Source organism: Ranitomeya imitator, chromosome 8 (assembly GCF_032444005.1).
Source record: "Ranitomeya imitator isolate aRanImi1 chromosome 8, aRanImi1.pri, whole genome shotgun sequence".
NCBI lineage: Eukaryota > Metazoa > Chordata > Amphibia > Anura > Dendrobatidae > Ranitomeya > Ranitomeya imitator.
In genome coordinates, this window is record NC_091289.1 from 94,078,302 (window position 1) to 94,097,450 (window position 19,149).

Below are 19,149 nucleotides of genomic sequence, written 5' to 3' on the forward strand. Positions count from 1 at the left end.
AGTCAAGTTCTTATGATCAGTCAATACCACCACGCGATGCTTAGCACCCTCAAGCCAATGACGCCACTCCTCGCATGCCCACTTCATGGCCAGCAACTCTCGGTTGCCCACATCATAATTACGCTCAGCAGCAGAAAATTTCCTGGAAAAGAAAGCACATGGTTTGAACACTGAGCAACCAGAACCTCTCTGTGACAAAACCGCCCCTGCACCAATCTCAGAAGCATCAACCTCGACCTGGAACGGAAGAGAAACATCAGGTTGACACAACACAGGGGCACAGCAAAAACGACGCTTCAACTCCTGAAAAGCTTCCACGGCAGCAGAAGACCAATTAACCAAATCAGCACCCTTCTTGGTCAAATCGGTCAATGGTCTGGCAATGCTAGAAAAATTACAGATGAAGCGACGATAAAAATTAGCAAAGCCCAGGAATTTCTGCAGACTTTTTAGAGATGTCGGCTGAGTCCAATCCTGGATGGCCTGAACCTTAACCGGATCCATCTCGATAGTAGAAGGGGAAAAGATGAACCCCAAAAATGAAACTTTCTGCACACCGAAGAGACACTTTGATCCCTTCACGAACAAGGAATTAGCACGCAGTACCTGGAAAACCATTCTGACTTGCTTCACATGAGACTCCCAATCATCTGAGAAGATCAAAATGTCATCCAAGTAAACAATCAAGAATTTATCCAGATACTCACGGAAAATGTCATGCATAAAAGACTGAAAAACAGATGGAGCATTGGCAAGTCCGAACGGCATCACCAGATACTCAAAATGACCCTCGGGCGTATTAAATGCCGTTTTCCATTCATCTCCCTGCCTGATTCTCACCAGATTATACGCACCACGAAGATCAATCTTAGTAAACCAACTAGCCCCCTTAATCCGAGCAAACAAGTCAGAAATCAATGGCAAGGGATACTGAAACTTAACAGTGATCTTATTAAGAAGGCGGTAATCAATACACGGTCTTAGCGAACCATCCTTCTTGGCTACAAAAAAGAACCCTGCTCCCAATGGTGACGACGATGGGCGAATATGTCCCTTCTCCAGGGACTCCTTCACATAACTGCGCATAGCGGTGTGTTCAGGTACGGACAAATTAAATAAACGACCCTTAGGGAATTTACTACCAGGAATCAAATCGATAGCACAATCACAATTCCTATGCGGAGGTAGGGCATCAGACTTGGACTCTTCAAATACATCCTGAAAGTCCGACAAGAACTCTGGGATGTCAGAAGGAATGGATGACGAAATAGACAAAAATGGAACATCACCATGTACTCCCTGACAACCCCAGCTGGTTACCGACATAGAGTTCCAATCCAATACTGGATTATGGGTTTGTAGCCATGGCAACCCCAACACGACCACATCATGCAAATTATGCAGTACCAGAAAGCGAATAACTTCCTGATGTGCAGGAGCCATGCACATGGTCAGCTGGGCCCAGTACTGAGGCTTATTCTTGGCCAAAGGTGTAGCATCAATTCCTCTCAACGGAATAGGACACCGCAAAGGCTCCAAGAAAAATCCACAACGTTTAGCATAATCCAAATCCATCAGATTCAGGGCAGCGCCTGAATCCACAAACGCCATGACAGAATACGATGACAAAGAGCACATTAAGGTAATGGACAAAAGGAATTTGGACTGTACAGTACCAATAACGGCAGAGCTATCGAACCGCCTAGTGCGTTTAGGACAATTAGAAATAGCATGAGTAGAATCACCACAATAGAAACACAGTCTGTTCAGACGTCTGTGTTCTTGCCGTTCTACTTTAGTCATAGTCCTGTCGCACTGCATAGGCTCAGGTTTACTCTCAGGCAGTACCGCCAGATGGTGCACAGATTTACGCTCGCGCAAGCGACGACCGATCTGAATGGCCAAGGACATAGACTCATTCAAACCAGCAGGCATAGGAAATCCCACCATTACATCCTTAAGAGCTTCAGAGAGACCCTTTCTGAACAAAGCCGCTAGTGCAGATTCATTCCACAGAGTGAGTACTGACCATTTCCTAAATTTCTGACAATATACTTCTACATCATCCTGACCCTGGCATAAAGCCAGCAGATTTTTCTCAGCCTGATCCACTGAATTAGGCTCATCGTAAAGCAATCCGAGCGCCAGGAAAAATGCATCAACATTACTCAATGCAGAATCTCCTGGTGCAAGAGAAAACGCCCAGTCCTGTGGGTCGCCGCGCAAAAAAGAAATAATAATCAAAACCTGTTGAATAGGATTACCAGAAGAATGAGGTTTCAAGGCCAAAAATAGCTTACAATTATTTCTGAAGCTCAGGAACTTAGTTCTGTCACCAAAAAACAAATCAGGAATCGGAATTCTTGGTTCTAGCATCGATTTCTGATCAATAGTATCTTGAATCTTTTGTACATTTACAACGAGATTATCCATTGAGGAGCACAGAGCCTGAATATCCATGTCCACAGCTGTGTCCTGAAGCACTCTAATGTCTAGGGGAAAAAAAAGACTGAAGACAGAGCTAAGAAAAAAAAATGATGTCAGGATTTCTTTTTTCCCTCTATTGGGAATCATTGGTGTGGCTCCTTGTACTGTTATGGCTGGCAATCAGGCAACACAGCGTGCAGTAATCAGCGCACATACAGAGATCTGGCAATAACCAAAAACAATAGGACGAGCTCTGAGACGTGGAATCTCTGTAGACTGCAGTACCTGATCTATCCTCACACAACTATAAGCAGCAGTGGATTGCGCCTAACAACTACCTATGCAACTCGGCACTGCCTGAGGAGCTGACTAGCCTGAAGATAGAAATACAAGCCTGACTTACCTCAGAGAAATACCCCAAAGGAATAGGCAGCCCCCCACATATAATGACTGTTAGCAAGATGAAAAGACAAACGTAGGAATGAAATAGATTCAGCAAAGTGAGGCCCGATATTCTAGACAGAGCGAGGATAGCAAAGAGAACTATGCAGTCTACAAAAAACCCTAAAACGAAAACCACGCAAAGGGGCAAAAAGACCCACCGTGCCGAACTAACAGCACGGCGGTGCACCCCTCTGCTTCTCAGAGCTTCCAGCAAAAGACAATAGCAAGCTGGACAGAAAAAAACAGAAAACAAACTAGAAGCACTTATCTAGCAGAGCAGCAGGCCCAAGGAAAGATGCAGTAGCTCAGATCCAACACTGGAACATTGACAAGGAGCAAGGAAGACAGACTCAGGTGGAGCTAAATAGCAAGGCAGCCAACGAGCTCACCAAAACACCTGAGGGAGGAAGCCCAGAGACTGCAATACCACTTGTGACCACAGAAGTGAACTCAGCCACAGAATTCACAACAAACGCAGAGCCAAAAATTATTTTTTAGCCCCCAGTTTTGTATCTTCCCCAGTGGAACAGGAGAAATTGGACCCCAAAAGTCCAATTTGTCACGAGTACGCTGATACCCCATATGTGGGGGGGAACCACCGTTTGGGCGCATGGCAGAGCTCGGAGGGGAAGGAGCACCATTTGGAATGCAGACTTAGATGGATTGGTCTGCAGGCATCACGTTGCATTTGCAGAGCCCCTGATGTACCTAAACAGTAGAAACCCACCACAAGTGACCCCATATTGGAAACTAGACCTCCCAAGGAACTTATCTAGATGTGTTGTGAGAACTTTGAACCCCCAAGTGTTTCACTACAGTTTATAACACAGAGCCGTGAAAATAAAAAATCCTTTTTTTTCCACAAAAATTATTTTTTAGCCCCCAGTTTTGTATTTTCCCAAGGGTAACAGGAGAAATTGGACCCCAAAACTTGTCCAATTTGTCCTGAGTACGCTGATACCCCATATGTTAGGGTAAACCACTGTTTGGGCGCACTGGAGAGCTCAGAAGGGAAGGAGCAATGTTTTACTTTTTCAACGCAGATTTGGCTGGAATTGAGGTCAGACGCCATGTCACATTTGGAGAGCCCCTGATGTGCTTAAACAGTGGAAACCCCCCAATTCTAACTGAAACCCTAACCCAAACACACCCTTAACCATAATCCCAACCATAACCCTAACCACACCCCTAACCCTAATCCCAACCGTAAATGTAATCCAAACCCTAACTTTAGCCCAACCCTAACCCTAACTTTAGTCCCAACCCTAACTTTAGCCCCAACCCTACCCCTAACTTTAGCCCTAACCCTAACTTTAGCCCTAACCCTAACTATATCTTTCGCCCCAACACTAACCCTAACCTAACCCTAACCCCAACCCTAACTGTTGTGAATTCCGCTCTTGGGCTCCCTCTGGTGGTTGTAAGTAGTATTTTTGTGAGTTCTGCTCTTGGGCTCCCTCCTGTGGTTTTGAGTGGTATGGCTGCTCCTTGGATTTAGCTTCTGCAGCTGTTTTCACTGATCGTCTTTCGGGCTCGGCTATATTAGTCTGGCCTTAGCCCTCATTCAATTCCAGTTGTCAATTGTTCCAGCCTGGAGTATTGCTCTTTGGATTTTCCTGACACTCTGACCAGTTCAGCTAAGCTAAGTCCTTGCTTGTCCTTTGCAGTTAACTTTTGTGAACTTTGTTGTTCAGTACTGTCTTTGTTTTTGCTCTTTTGTCCAGCTTTTCAGTATGGATCTATTCAGTTAGCTGGAAGCTCTGGGCAGCAGAGTTTGCCCTCCACACCTTTAGTTAGGTGTGGAGATTTTTGCATTTCTCTGCGGTGGACTTTTTCTAGTTTTTATTACTGACCGCACAGTGCTCTTCCCTGTACTATTCCTATCTAGCTAGAAGTGGCCTCCTGTGCTAAATCTTGTTTCATACTACGTATGTCATTTCCTTCTCCTCTCACAGTCATTACTTGTGGGGGGCTATCTATCCTTTGGGGATTTTCTCTGAGGCAAGATAGTTTTCCTGCTTCTATCTTTAGGGGTAGTTAGCTCTTAGGCTGTGACGAGGTGCCTAGGCAGTGTTAGGAGCATCCCACGGCTATTTCTAGTGTTGTGTTGAGCTTAGGGACTGCGGTCAGTATAGATACCACCTGCTCAGAGCTAGTTACATGTCGCTCCTAAATCACCAGACCATAACACCTAACCCTAACCACAACCCTAACTGTAGCCTAACCCTAACTTTAGCCCCAACCCTAACCCTAACTTTAGCCCCAACCCTAACCCTAACCCTAATGGGAAAATGGAAATAAATACTTTTTTTTATTTTTCCCTAACTAAAGGGGTGATGATGGGGGGGTTTGATTTACTTTTATAGTGTTTTATAGCGGATTTTTATGATTGGCAGCCATCACACACTAAAAGACGCTTTTTATTGCAAAAAATAGTTTTTGCGTCTCCACATTTTGAGAGCTATAATTTTTCCATATTTTGGTACACAGATTCATGTGTGGTTTTGTTTTTTGCAGGACAAGTTGATGTTTTTATTGGTACCATTTTCAGGCACGTGACATTTTTTGATCGTTTTTTATTCCGATTTTTGTGAGGTAGAATGAACAAAACCCAGCTATTCATGAATTTATTTTTGAGGGGGGGCGCTTAAACCTTTCCACGTTTGGTAAAATTGATAAAGCAGTTTTATTCTTTTATTCTTCGGGTCAGAACGATTACAGCGATACCTCATTTATATCATTTTTTATGTTTTGGCGCTTTTATACGATAACAACTATTTTATATAAAAAATAATTTTTTTTTTGCATCGCTTTATTCTGAGGACTATAACTTTTTTATTTTTTCGCTGATGACGCTGTATGGCAACTCGTTTCTTGCGGGACAAGAAGTCATTTTCAGTGGTACCATGGTTATTTTTATCCGTCTTTTTGATCACCTGTTATTCCACTTTTTGTTTGGGTGGTATGATAATAAAGCACCGCTTTTTGCCTCATTTTTTTTTTTACGGTGTTCACTGAAGAGGTTAACTAGTGGGACAGTTTTATAGGTCGGGTCATTACGGACGCGGCGATACTAAATATGTGTTTTTATTGTTTTTTTTATTTAGATAAAGAAATGTATTTATTGGAACAATATTTTTTTTCTTTATTTAGGAATTATTATTTTTTTTACATATGTAAATATTATTTTTTTTTTAACTTTTTTACATTGCCTCAGGGGGGACATCCCATTATACTGACAGATCGCTGATCTGACACTTTGCACGGCACTGTGTCAGATCAGCGATCACACAGGCACTGCAGGAGTCTTCCCGGCGCCTGCCTGAGAAGGCACTTGAAATCCACCTCAGGACCCGAAAGGCCCCCCGTGGCCATTTTGGATCCAGGTCTGCAGGGAGGAGGAGGCAGGAGACCCTCGTAGCAACACGATCACATCGCTTCCCTATGCCGCCGAAACGCTGAGATCATCTTTGATCGCAGTGTTCCGGGGGTTAATGTGCCGGGAGAGGTCTGTGACCGATTCTGGCCCATAGTGCCGGATGTCAGCTGTAATAATCAGCTGACACCCGGCGGCGATCGCTCGCGCTCCCCCCGTGAGTGCGGCCGATCGCCTATGATGTACTATTCCGTCCACATGGATGGAATAGTGCGTCTAATGGCAGAAAGATGTTAACCCCTTTCTGACATCGGACGTACTATCCCGTCGAGGTGGGGTGGGCCCCTATGACCACGGACGGGATAGTACGTCCAGCGCGATCGGCGGCGCTCACGGGGGGAGCGCGGCCGATCGCGGCCGGATGTCAGCTGCCTATCGCAGCTCACATCCGGCACTATGTGCCAGGAGCGGTCACGGACCGCCCCCTGCACATTAACCCCTGGCACACCGCGATCAAAGATGATCGCGATGTGCCGGCGGTGCAGGGAAGCATCGCGCAGGGAGGGGGCTCCCTGCGGGCTTCCCTGAGCCCCCCGCAGCAACGCGATGTGATCGCGTTGCTGCGAGGGTCTTACCTCCCTCCCTGCCTGCTCCAGACCCGGATCCAAGATGGCCGCGGATCCGGGTCCTGCAGGGAGGGAGGTGGCTTCACAGAGCCTGCTCAGAGCAGGCACTGTGAAGCAGCCTGCACTGCTATCAAATCGGTGATCTGACAGAGTGCTGTGCAAACTGTCAGATCATCGATCTGTGATGTCCCCCCCTGGGACAATGTAAAAAAGTTAAAAAAAAAATTTCCAAATGTGTAAAAAAAAATTAAAAAAAATATTCCTAAATAATGAAAAAAAAAAAATATTATTCCCATAAATACATTTCTTTATCTAAATAAATAAAAAAAAACAATAAAAGTACATAAATTTAGTATCGCCGCGTCCGTAACGGCCCGACCTATAAAACTGGCCCCCTAGTTAACCCCTTCAGTAAACACCGTAAGAAAAAAAAAAAAAAACGAGGCAAAAAACAACGCTTTATTATCATACCGCCGAACAAAAAGTGGAATAACACGCGATCAAAAGGACAGATATAAATAACCATGGTACCGCTGAAAGCGTCATCTTGTCCCGCAAAAAACAAGCCACCATACAGCATCATCAGCAAAAAAATAAAAAAGTTATAGTCCTGAGAATAAAGCGATGACAAAATAATTATTTTTTCTATAAAATAGTTTTTATCGTATAAAAGCGCCAAAACATAAAAAAATGATATAAATGAGGTGTCGCTGTAATCGTACTGACCCGAAGAATAAAACTGCTTTATCAATTTTACCAAACGCGGAACGGTATAAACACCTCCCCCAAAAGAAATTCATGAATAGCTGGTTTTTGGTCATTCTGCCTCACAAAAATCGGAATAAAAAGCGATCAAAAAATGTCACGTGCCCGAAAATGTTACCAATAAAAACGTCAACTCGTCCCGCAAAAAAGAATACCTCACATGACTCTGTGGACCAAAATATGAAAAAATTATAGCTCTCAAAATGTGGTAACGCAAAAAATATTTTTTGCAATAAAAAGCGTCTTTCAGTGTGTGACGGCTGCCAATCATAAAAATCCGCTAAAAAACCCACTATAAAAGTAAATCAAACCCCCCTTCATCACCCCCCTTAGTTAGGGAAAAATTAAAAAAATGTATTTATTTCCATTTTCCCATTAGGGCTAGGGTTAGGGCTAGGGCTAGGGTTAGGGTTAGGGTTAGGGCTAGGGTTAGGGCTAGGGCTAGGGTTAGAGCTAGGGTTAGTGCTAGGGTTAGGGCTAGGGTTAGGGCTAGGGTTAGGGCTAGGCTTAGGGCTAGGCTTAGGGTTAGGGCTTGGGTTAGGGCTAGGGTTAGGGCTAGGGTTAGGGCTAGGGCTACAGTTTGGGTTGGGGCTAAAGTTACAGTTAGGGTTTAGATTACATTTACAGTTGGGAATAGGGTTGGGATTAGGGTTAGGGGTGTGTCAGGGTTAGAGGTGTGGTTAGGGTTACCGTTGGAATTAGGGTTAGGGGAGTGTTTGGATTAGGGTTTCAGTTATAATTGGGGGGTTTCCACTGTTTAGGCACATCAGGGGCTCTCCAAAAGCGACATGGCGTCCGATCTCAATTCCAGCCAATTCTGCGTTGAAAAAGTAAAACAGTGCTTCTTCCCTTCCGAGCTCTCCTGTGTGCCCAAACAGGGGTTTACCCCAACATATGGGGTATCAGCGTACTCAGAACAAATAGGACAACAACTGTTGGGGTCCAATTTCTCCTGTTACCCTTGGGAAAATACAAAACTGGGGGCTAAAAAATAATTTTTGTGGGAAAAAAAAAAGATTTTTTATTTTTACGGCTCTGCGTTATAAACTGTAGTGAAACACTTGGGGGTTCAAAGTTCTCACAACACATCTAGATAAGTTCCCTGGGGGGTCTAGTTTCCAATATGGGGTCACTTGTGGGGGGTTTCTACTGTTTAGGTACATTAGGGGTTCTGCAAACGCAATGTGACGCCTGCAGACCATTCCATCTAAGTCTGCATTCCAAATGGCACTCCTTCCCTTCCGAGCCCTCCCATGCGCCCAAACGGTGGTTCCCCCCAACATATGGGGTATCAGCATACTCAGGACAAATTGGACAACAACTTTTGGGGTCGAATTTCTCCTCTTACCCTCGGGAAAATACAAAACTGGGGGCTAAAAAATAATTTTGGGGGGAAATATTTTTTTTTAATTTTCACGGCTCTGCGTTACAAACTGTAGTGAAACACTTGGGGGTTCAAAGCTCTCACAACACATCTAGATGAGTTCCTTAGGGGGTCTACTTTCCAAAATGGTGTCACTTGTGGGGGGTTTCTACTGTTTAGGTACATTAGGGGCCAGGGGCGGACACAGACAGCTTGGGGCCCCTGTGCAGGAAATGTGTTTGGGCCCCCCCTTCTTTAAAGGCGACAAAGCTACATTATATATATATATATATATATATATATATATATATATACACTTTAGAATATGCCCATGTATAATAAACACCTGTGTCTACTGCATATGTGACATAGTATACATTAATGTATAAGGGTATGGTTCCACGGTCAGGAATCGGCAGCGCTTTGGACGCAGCACATGTCCGCTCGGTCCAAAGCGCTGCCGGCTTTGGTACGAGTGATGCTTCCGCATGTGTTCATTGAACACATACGGAATCACCGCATCCTATACATTGGACTGTGATATTTATCTTGTGGAGACTGAGCGTCTCCGCAAGATAAATAGACATGCTACGGTCTAGAAAGATGTGCCGCATGTCCGTCTCTGCAGGGAAGCTGCGGGTGCCGCTGCATACATAGTGGACATTGGATTCCTTGAAATCTCATGCACTATGCTGTAACATCAGGAGCTGCGGACTGGATGCTGTGGATGTACACAGCGTCCAATCCGCAGAGTTTACTGACAGTGGAAACATACCCTTATATGTGTGTTTAATGCAACAGATACAGTATATGTGAAAAAGTCTTCAGTGGGGGATGGGCTCAGGGGGTCAGTCCCAGCCTGGATCTGATACTGCAGTGATGACTGGAGTCCCGTCAGAGAATAGACCCAGTGATTTAGTGACTGTGTTCCTGAGCTCTCTGGTCCCTGCTGTGTGTGGATGAAAATCCTGCACTGACCAGAGAACACAAAGCTCCGGGGGTCACAGTCAGTAAATCACTGCTTCTAGTCTCTGACTGCAGCCCCTGTCTCCCCTCTTTACTCTGCAAACAATCCGTCACATTCAGACCGTTCTTTACCTCCTGTTCAGGGGCTGATTGAGGTCCTGCACAGCTGCAGCTTCCTTCCAGGCATGAGTGTGCAGACGCCGTTCTGCACAGGCTGGAAGTGTGTGCAGGGAGAAGGTGCCAGACAGGACGAGCCGGGAGGAGGAGCAGCCGTGAAGAAGACCTCTGCGCACGGATCCTATCCTGAAGCTGCACGCCGACAGCTTCCTGTCTCGCACAGCCGCAGCTGTGAGAGAGGAAGCAGGAAGCATCCATTCCCTGCAGATCCGTTGCCATTTTCTCTTGCAGGCAGCGGAGCTGCAGGGATTGCTCCATGCCTGCCGCACATGAGGGCAATCTGGCCAGGGGGCCCCCGGAGCCTCGGGGCCGGATAGACTGGCCAGATTGCCCTCTATATTAGCCGCCCTCGGGGGTGAACCTAGCCTCTCTGCTGCCTGAGGCGAACGGAAAAATGGCGCCCCCCCCCCACCCCCACAGTCCCTGCCTCACTGCCTGTGCACACACATCCCTCCACCGGACCCGGCAATCGCCGCTCGCAGTAGCATACCAGCAGAGGTGTATCTAGGGTTTCTGGCACCAGGGACAAGAATTCATTTTGGTGCCTCCCCTCCGCCAAGGACATATGCGATTTGCACACTCAGTCATGTACCCACGAGCTCCTCTCCCTAATGCTCTCAATGTTCAGTGAAAAACTGAGAGAAGCAGAAGAGAAGCTCGATGTCACAGGACCACAAGTATGAAAGTCGCATATGAGTGAAGTGTCCATGTGACGACTACTGGAACCTGCAGAGCTGAATCCTGACATCGCAGCTTCTGAATTATCTCAACCAATGCACTGCACACTACTAGGATTCTCCCTTGCCTGTGGACGGTCATGTCAGCACAAGCATTTTCACTGACGGAGGCTACACATGTCTAGTCAGCACATGACCGCACGTATGTAAATCGCCAGCACGACAGAATCCTGACAGCGTGCAGTGCGCACTGTGAGAATTCAGAAGTCTGCAGTCACAAAGAATGACTGCAGACTCATTACAAACCTGGACAACCCCTTTAAAGCTCCTAACATAAATAAAAACATGAGAGTTAGTCAGTATCACAAATAACATTTACATCCAGGTACCTTATAGATGATGTCGTCTCTGGAGCCGTTCTTCTTTTCTTCATCTTGTCCAGATCCCATGATGAGTTTTCTCATCCACAGCCGTCTCTGCAGACTTCCATCTTTTCCGCTCTTTTGCAGAAAGTCTCCACAAGATGCCCTTAAAGATACAAGTGTCATTATAATGCTCCGGAATAAAAAATTGCCCCTCACTATATTGTCTGCACAAAATATGACCCCCACACTGTCCCTCTTATGGTACATGCTCTTCACACTGACCTCTCCTTTCTATACCGGCCCCCTCTTCACACTGTCCACTCACACTGTGTCCCCCCTATAGGGCCCAGTATTTATACTCCATATTTATACTCCATCCTCCTACCCTGTGTGCATGGCTCCCCCATCCTTCTCACCTGCGTTCACGGCTCCCGTAATTCCTTCTCCCCTGCGTTCACGGCTCCCCCATCCTTCTCCCCTGCGTGCTGGGCTCCCCCATCCTTCTCCCCTGCGTTCACGGCTCCGCCATCCTTCTCCCCTGCGTTCACGGCTCCCCCATCCTTATCCCCTGCGTTCACGGCTCCCCCATCCTTCTCCCCTGCGTTCACGGCTCCCCCATCCTTCTCCCCTGCGTTCACGGCTCCCCCATCCTTCTCCCCTGCGTTCACGGCTCCCCCATCCTTCTCCCCTGCGTTCACGGCTCCCCCATCCTCCCCTGCATTCACGGCTCCCCCATCCTTCTCCCCTGCATTCACGGCTGCCCCATCCTTCTCCCCTGCGTTCACGGCTCCCCCATCCTTCTCCCCTGCGTTCACGGCTCCCCCATCCTTCTCCCCTGCGTTCACGGCTCCCCATCCTTCTCCCCTGCGTTCACGGCTCCCCCATCCTTCTCCCCTGCGTGCTGGGCTCCCCCATCCTTCTCCCCTGCGTTCACGGCTGCCCCATCCTTCTCCCCTGCGTTCACGGCTCCCCCATCCTTCTCCCCTGTGTTCACGGCTCCCGTAATTCCTTCTCCCCTGCGTTCACGGCTCCCCCATCCTTCTCCCCTGCATGCTGGGCTCCCCCATCCTTCTCCCCTGCCTTCACGGCTGCCCCATCCTTCTCCCCTGCGTTCACGGCTCCCCATCCTTCTCCCCTGCGTTCACGGCTCCCCCATCCTTCTCCCCTGCGTTCACGGCTCCCCCATCCTTCTCCCCTGCGTTCACGGCTCCCCCATCCTTCTCCCCTGCGTTCACGGCTCCCCCATCCTTCTCCCCTGCGTTCACGGCTCCCCCATCCTTCTCCCCTGCGTTCACGGCTCCCCATCCTTCTCCCCTGCGTTCACGGCTCCCCCATCCTTCTCCCCTGCGTGCTGGGCTCCCCCATTCTTCTCCCCTGCGTTCACGGCTCCCCCATTCTTCTTCCCTGCGTTCACGGCTCCCCCATTCTTCTCCCCTGCGTTCACGGCTCAGCCATCCTTCTCCCCTGCGTGCATGCCTCCCCTATCCTTCCACCCTGCGTGCATGGCTCCCCATCCTTTTTCCTTGTGTGCATGGCTCCCCATCCTTTTTCCTTGTGTGCATGGCTCCCCATCCTTTTTCCTTGTGTGCATGGCTCCCCATCCTTTTTCCCTGTGTGCATGGCTCCCCATCCTTTTTCCCTGTGTGCATGGCTCCCCATCCTTTTTCCCTGTCATACTTACCTCTCACCGCACAGCACAGAACAGAACTTCCTTCCTGGCATCTCTTCTGCAGCGTCTTCCTTCCTGTCTTCAGCGGTCACATGATAGCGCTAATTAAGGTCATGAATATGCGCATATTCATGACCTTAAATTAGCGGTACCATGTGACCGCTGAAGACAGGACGCGCTGCCGGCGCTGGGACGCAGTTGCAACCATCGCTGGAGGAAGGTGAGTATTACGTCTTCAGGGAGGGGGGGCGGGAAGGAGCGAGGAGGGGGGGGGCGGGAAGGAGGGAGGAGGGGGGGGGCGGGAAGGAGGGAGGAGGGGGGCGGGAAGGAGAGAGGGAGGAGGGGGGGCGGGCACTTGACTCCGGAGTTTTATAAAAAAAAAAAAAAACCTAGCAGCGCAAATCCAGTTCTGCCGCCCTCTCTTCTGCCGCTAGTAGCGTCCCTGGCCGCCCTGCAGGGGCCCCCCAGAGCCTCCGGGCCCCGGTGCAGCTGCACCGGTTGAACCGGCGGTATGTCCGCCCATGTTAGGGGCTCTGCAAATGCAATGTGACACCTGCAGACCATTCCATCTAAGTCTGCATTCCAAATGGAGCTCCTTCCCTTCCGAGCCCTCCCATGCGCCCAAACAGTGGTTCCCCCCCACATATGGGGTATCAGCGCACTCAGGACAAATTGGACAACAAATTTTGGGGTCCAATTTCTCATGTTACCCTTGGGAAAATACAAAACTGGGGGCTAAAAAATAATTTTTGTGGGAAAAAATTTTTGTTTTATTTTTACGGCTCTCCATTATAAACTTCTGTGAAGCCCTTGGTGGGTCAAAGCGCTCAACACACATCTAGATAAGTTCCTTAGGGGGTCTGCTTTCCAAAATGGTGTCACTTGTGAGGGGTTTCTATTATTTAGGTACATTAGGGGCTCTGCAAACGCAACATGTCGTCTCATCTCAATTCCTGTCAATTTTGCATTGAAAAGTCAAAAGGCGCTCCTTCCTTTCCGAGCTCTCCCATCCGCCCAAACAGTGGTTTACCCCCACATATGGGGTATCAGCGTACTCAGGACAAATTGTACAACAACTTTTGGGGTCCAATTTCTTCTCTTACCCTTGGAAAAATAAAAAATTGGTGGCGAAAAGATAATTTTTGTGAAAAAATATGATTTTTTATTTTTACGGTTCTGCATTATAAACTTCTGTGAAGCACTTGGTGGGTCAAAGTGCTCACCACACCTCTAGATAAGTTCCTTAGGGGGTCTACTTTCCAAAATGGTGTCACTTGTGGGGGGTTTCAATGTTTAGGCACATCAGGGGCTCTCCAAACGAAACAATTCCAGTCAATTTTGCATTGAAAAGTCAAATGGCGCTCCTTCGCTTCCGAGCTGTGCCATGCGCCCAAACAGTGGTTTACCCCCACATGTGGGGTATTAGCGTACTCAGGACAAATTGTACAACAATGTTTGGGGTCCATTTTCTCCTGTTACCCTTGGTAAAATAAAACAAATTGGAGCTGAATTAAATTTTTTGTGAAAAAAAGTTAAATGTTCATTTTTATTTAAACATTCAAAAAATTCCTGTGAAGCACCAGAAGGGTTAATAAACTTCTTGAATGTGGTTTTGAGCACCTTGAGGGGTGTAGTTTTTAGAATGGTGTCACACTTGGGTATTTTCTATCATATAGACCCCTCAAAATGACTTCAAATGAGATGTGGTCCCTAAAAAAAAATGGTGTTGTAGAAATGAGAAATTGCTGGTCAACTTTTCAACCTTATAACTCCCTAACAAAAAAAATTTTGGTTCCAAAATTGTGCTGATGTAAAGTAGACATGTGGGAAATGTTATTTATTAAGTATTTTGTGTGACATATCTCTGTGATTTAATTGCATAAAAATTCAAAGTTGGAAAATTACGAAATTTTCATAATTTTCGCCAAATTTCTGTTTTTTTCACAAATAAACACAGGTACTATCAAAGAATTTTTACCATTGTCATGAAGTACAATATGTCACGAGAAAACAATGTCAGATTCACTGGGATCCGTTGAAGCGTTCCAGAGTTATAACCTCATAAAGGGACACTGGTCAGAATTGTAAAAATTGGCCCGGTCATTAACGTGCAAACCACCCTTGGGGGTAAAGGGGTTAATATCTGCCCTCAGTCACTGACTTTCCCTCCCCTACGCCATTTTTTCTGTTAATTAATCCTTTAATTTAACCCCTACAGCTCCCAAATTTTACACACACACTACTTACATTATTAGTGAGGGACATATAAAACTATAACGGAAATGCAATGGTTTACTGTATGTAAACCATATCCATACCTCCCAACTTTTGAGGAAGGGAAAGAGGGATAAAGTTAGCGCCGCAGCAAATTTTAAGCCTCGCCTCTGACCACACCCATTTCACAACTAGTCCCACCCATTTAGCACTTCTGATCTCAATGTTTCGTAAACAATAATTATAAACAAAAAAAAATGGCCACACAGTGCTACATACTGTATAATGGCCACACATGATGCTCCATACTGTATAATGGCCCCACATGATGCTCTATACTGTATAATAGCCCCAAATGATGATGCTTACAGTGTAAAGGCCCCACGTGATGCTCCATACTGTATCATGGCCACACATGACACTCCATACTGTATAATGGCCCCAAATGATGCTGCATACAGTGTACTGGCCCCACATAGTAACATAACATAGTAACATAGTTAGTAAGGCCGAAAAAAGACATTTGTCCATCCAGTTCAGCCTATATTCCATCATAATAAATCCCCAGATCTACGTCCTTCTACAGAACCTAATAATTGTATGATACAATATTGTTCTGCTCCAGGAAGACATCCAGGCCTCTCTTGAACCCCTCGACTGAGTTCGCCATCACCACCTCCTCAGGCAAGCAATTCCAGATTCTCACTGCCCTAACAGTAAAGAATCCTCTTCTATGTTGGTGGAAAAACCTTCTCTCCTCCAGACGCAAAGAATGCCCCCTTGTGCCCGTCACCTTCCTTCCCACGTGATGGTCCATACTGTATAATGGCCACACATGATGCTCCATACTGTATAATGGTCCCACATGACACTCCATACTGTATAATGGCCCCAAATGATGATGCTTACAGTGTACTGGCCCCACGTGATGCTCCATACTGTATAATGGCCCCATATGACACTCCATACTGTATAATGGCCCCAAATGATGCTGTGTACAGTGTACTGGCCCCACATGATGCTCCATAGAGTATAATGGGCCCACATGATGTTGCATACTGTATAATGGCCACACATGACGCTCCATACTGTATAATGGCCCCAAATGATGCTATGTACAGTGTACTGGCCCCACGTGATGCTCCATACAGTATAATGGGCTCACATATTGCTGCATACTGTATAATGGCCCACAGATGATGCTCCATACTGTATAATGGCCCCAAATGATGCTGCGTACAGTGTACTGGCCCCACGTGATGCTCCATACAGTATAATGTCCATACATGATGCTCCATACTGTATAATGGCCACATTGTGCTCCATACTGTATAATAGCCCCACATGATGCTTCGTACTGTATAATGGCCACACATGATGCTGCGTACTGTATAATGGCCACACATGATGCTCCATACTGTATAATGGCTCTACATGATGCTCCATACTGTATAATGGCCACACAGTGCCCCATACTGTATAATGGCCGCACATAATGCTCCATACTGTATAATGACCACACATGATGCTGCGTACAGTATACTTGCCCCACGTGATGGTCCATACAGTATAATGGCCCCACATGATGCTTTGTACAGTATAATGGCCCCACACGATGCTGGGTACAGTATAATGGCCACACATGGTTAACCCCACCGCATCATTGCCTTCTCCATCACTACACACACACACACCTTTTACCGCGCACCCTCGCAGCAGCCGGCAGCTTCCACTCCCCCGGCGCTAAATGGTGTCATCCAGCTGCATCGCAGACTGCTCACGTCGCTGCGGCTGTGATACGCCACTGATAAAAACCTCTCTGTGTGTCCTGTGCCAGTCAGTGTCAGAGCGAGGAGCAATATCTGCTCCGATCCGACTCAGCCAGCGTCCGCTCCGTACACCTCGTACACACACGACTCCGCTCCATACATTTTGCACATCGGCTCCTCTCGGTACACCTCATACACACACGCCTCCTCTCCTTACATCTCGTACACACACAGCACTACTCTGTACACCTCGTACACACACGGCTCCACTCCATACACATTGCACACGCTGCTCTGCTCCATATACCTTGTACACACATGGCTCTGCTCCGCACACCTCGTACACACGTGGCTCCGCGCCGTACACCTCGTACACACACACGACTCTGCTCCATACACCTTTCACACTCTGCTCCTATCCGTATACCTCGTACACACACGGCTCCGCTCCGTACACCTCGTACACACACGGCTCTGCTCCGTACACTTCGAACACACACACCTCCACTCCGTACACCTCGTACACACACGACTACACTCCGTACACCTCATGCACACACGGCTCCGCTCCGTACACCTCGTGCACACACGGCTCAGCTCCGTACACCTCATACACACACACGGCTCCGCTCCGTACACCTCGTGCACACACGGCTCAGCTCCGTACACCTCGTGCACACACGGCTCAGCTCCGTACACCTCGTGCACACACGGCTCAGCTCCATACACCTCGTGCACACACGGCTCAGCTCTGTACACCTCGTGCACACACGGCTCAGCTCCGTACACCTCGTGCACACACGGCTCAGCTCCGTACACCTCGTGCACACACGGCTCAGCTCCGTACACCTCGCACATGAGGCTCCGCTCCGTACACCTCATATACTCTTGGCTCCACTCCGTACACCTCGTACACACACAGCTCTGCTCCGTACACCTCGTACACACACGGCTCCGCTCCGTACTCCTCGTACACACACGGCTCCGCTCCGTACACCTCGTACACACGTGGCTCCGCTCCGTACATCTCGTACACATGTGGTTCTGCTCCGCACACATTGTACACACGTGGCTCCGCTCCGTACACCTCATACACACGTGGCTCAGTTCCGTACACCTCGTACACACGTGGCTCTACTCCACACACCTCGTACACACGTGGCTCCGCTCCGCACACCTCGTACACACGTGGCTCCGCTCACCTCGTACACACGTTGCTCCGCTCCGCACACCTCGTACACACGTGGCTCCGCTCCGTACACCTCGTACACACGTGGCTCCGCTCCGCACACCTCGTACACACGCGGCTCTGCTCCGCACACCTCGTACACACGCGGCTCCGCTCACCTCGTACACACGTTGCTCCGCTCCGCACACCTCGTACACACGTGGCTCCGCTCCGTACACCTCGTACACACGCGGCTCTGCTCCGCACACCTTGTACACACGCGGCTCCGCTCCGCACACCTCGTACACGCGGCTCTGCTCCGTACACCTCGTACACACGCGGCTCTGCTCCGTACACCTCGTACACACATGGCTCTGCTACATCCACACTGTAAACACCTCCTGACCTCACACGTACAGTTTACTTACCCTCGTCCGGCGCCATGGCAACCAGCAGAGTCCTGTACACGGAGGTCCTCCCGATCATGTGACCCCCTGACTCCTCCCGATCACGTGACCCCCAGACTCCTCCCATCCTGTGACCTCATCACAGGTCCTGTGCGCACAGAGCAGCCGATATGTGTTGTGATGCTCTGCGGGTGCAGGGACTCAGGGAGCGGATCGGATGTATTACACACCTCCCAACCAGTGCGGGACAAGTAGTGTCCCGCCCGGGATCGCGGGGCTGACTGTCAAAATCAGGACAGTCCCGCTGGATCCGGGACGGTTGGGAGGTATGCATATCTCATATCCTGTCGGGTTCTGCAATGATTATGCAGAAGCCGACAATTGAATTACAGGCTTTTCTGCTACCTAACGCTCTATGAAATATATATATATATATATATATATATATATATATGTGTCAATGACACACCTATATGCTGGGTGGGGGAGATCCAAATAGTACGAGGCTATTTTCCGAGTACCGCAAGTACTTCATTACTTGCCGAGTACCGAATGTGACGGGGTGTACGGCAGAGCAAGAAGGAACAACAGGCCGAGGGATGATTCAACAGATTTATTATCAAGAACGCTGGAACAACACATGCAGGTAGATCTACAGAGTCCACAATTAGTCCAATGGAACAGGTTCGGGGCACCTCCCGATAATCCTTGTGCCAGGTAACAAAGCAATAGTCCA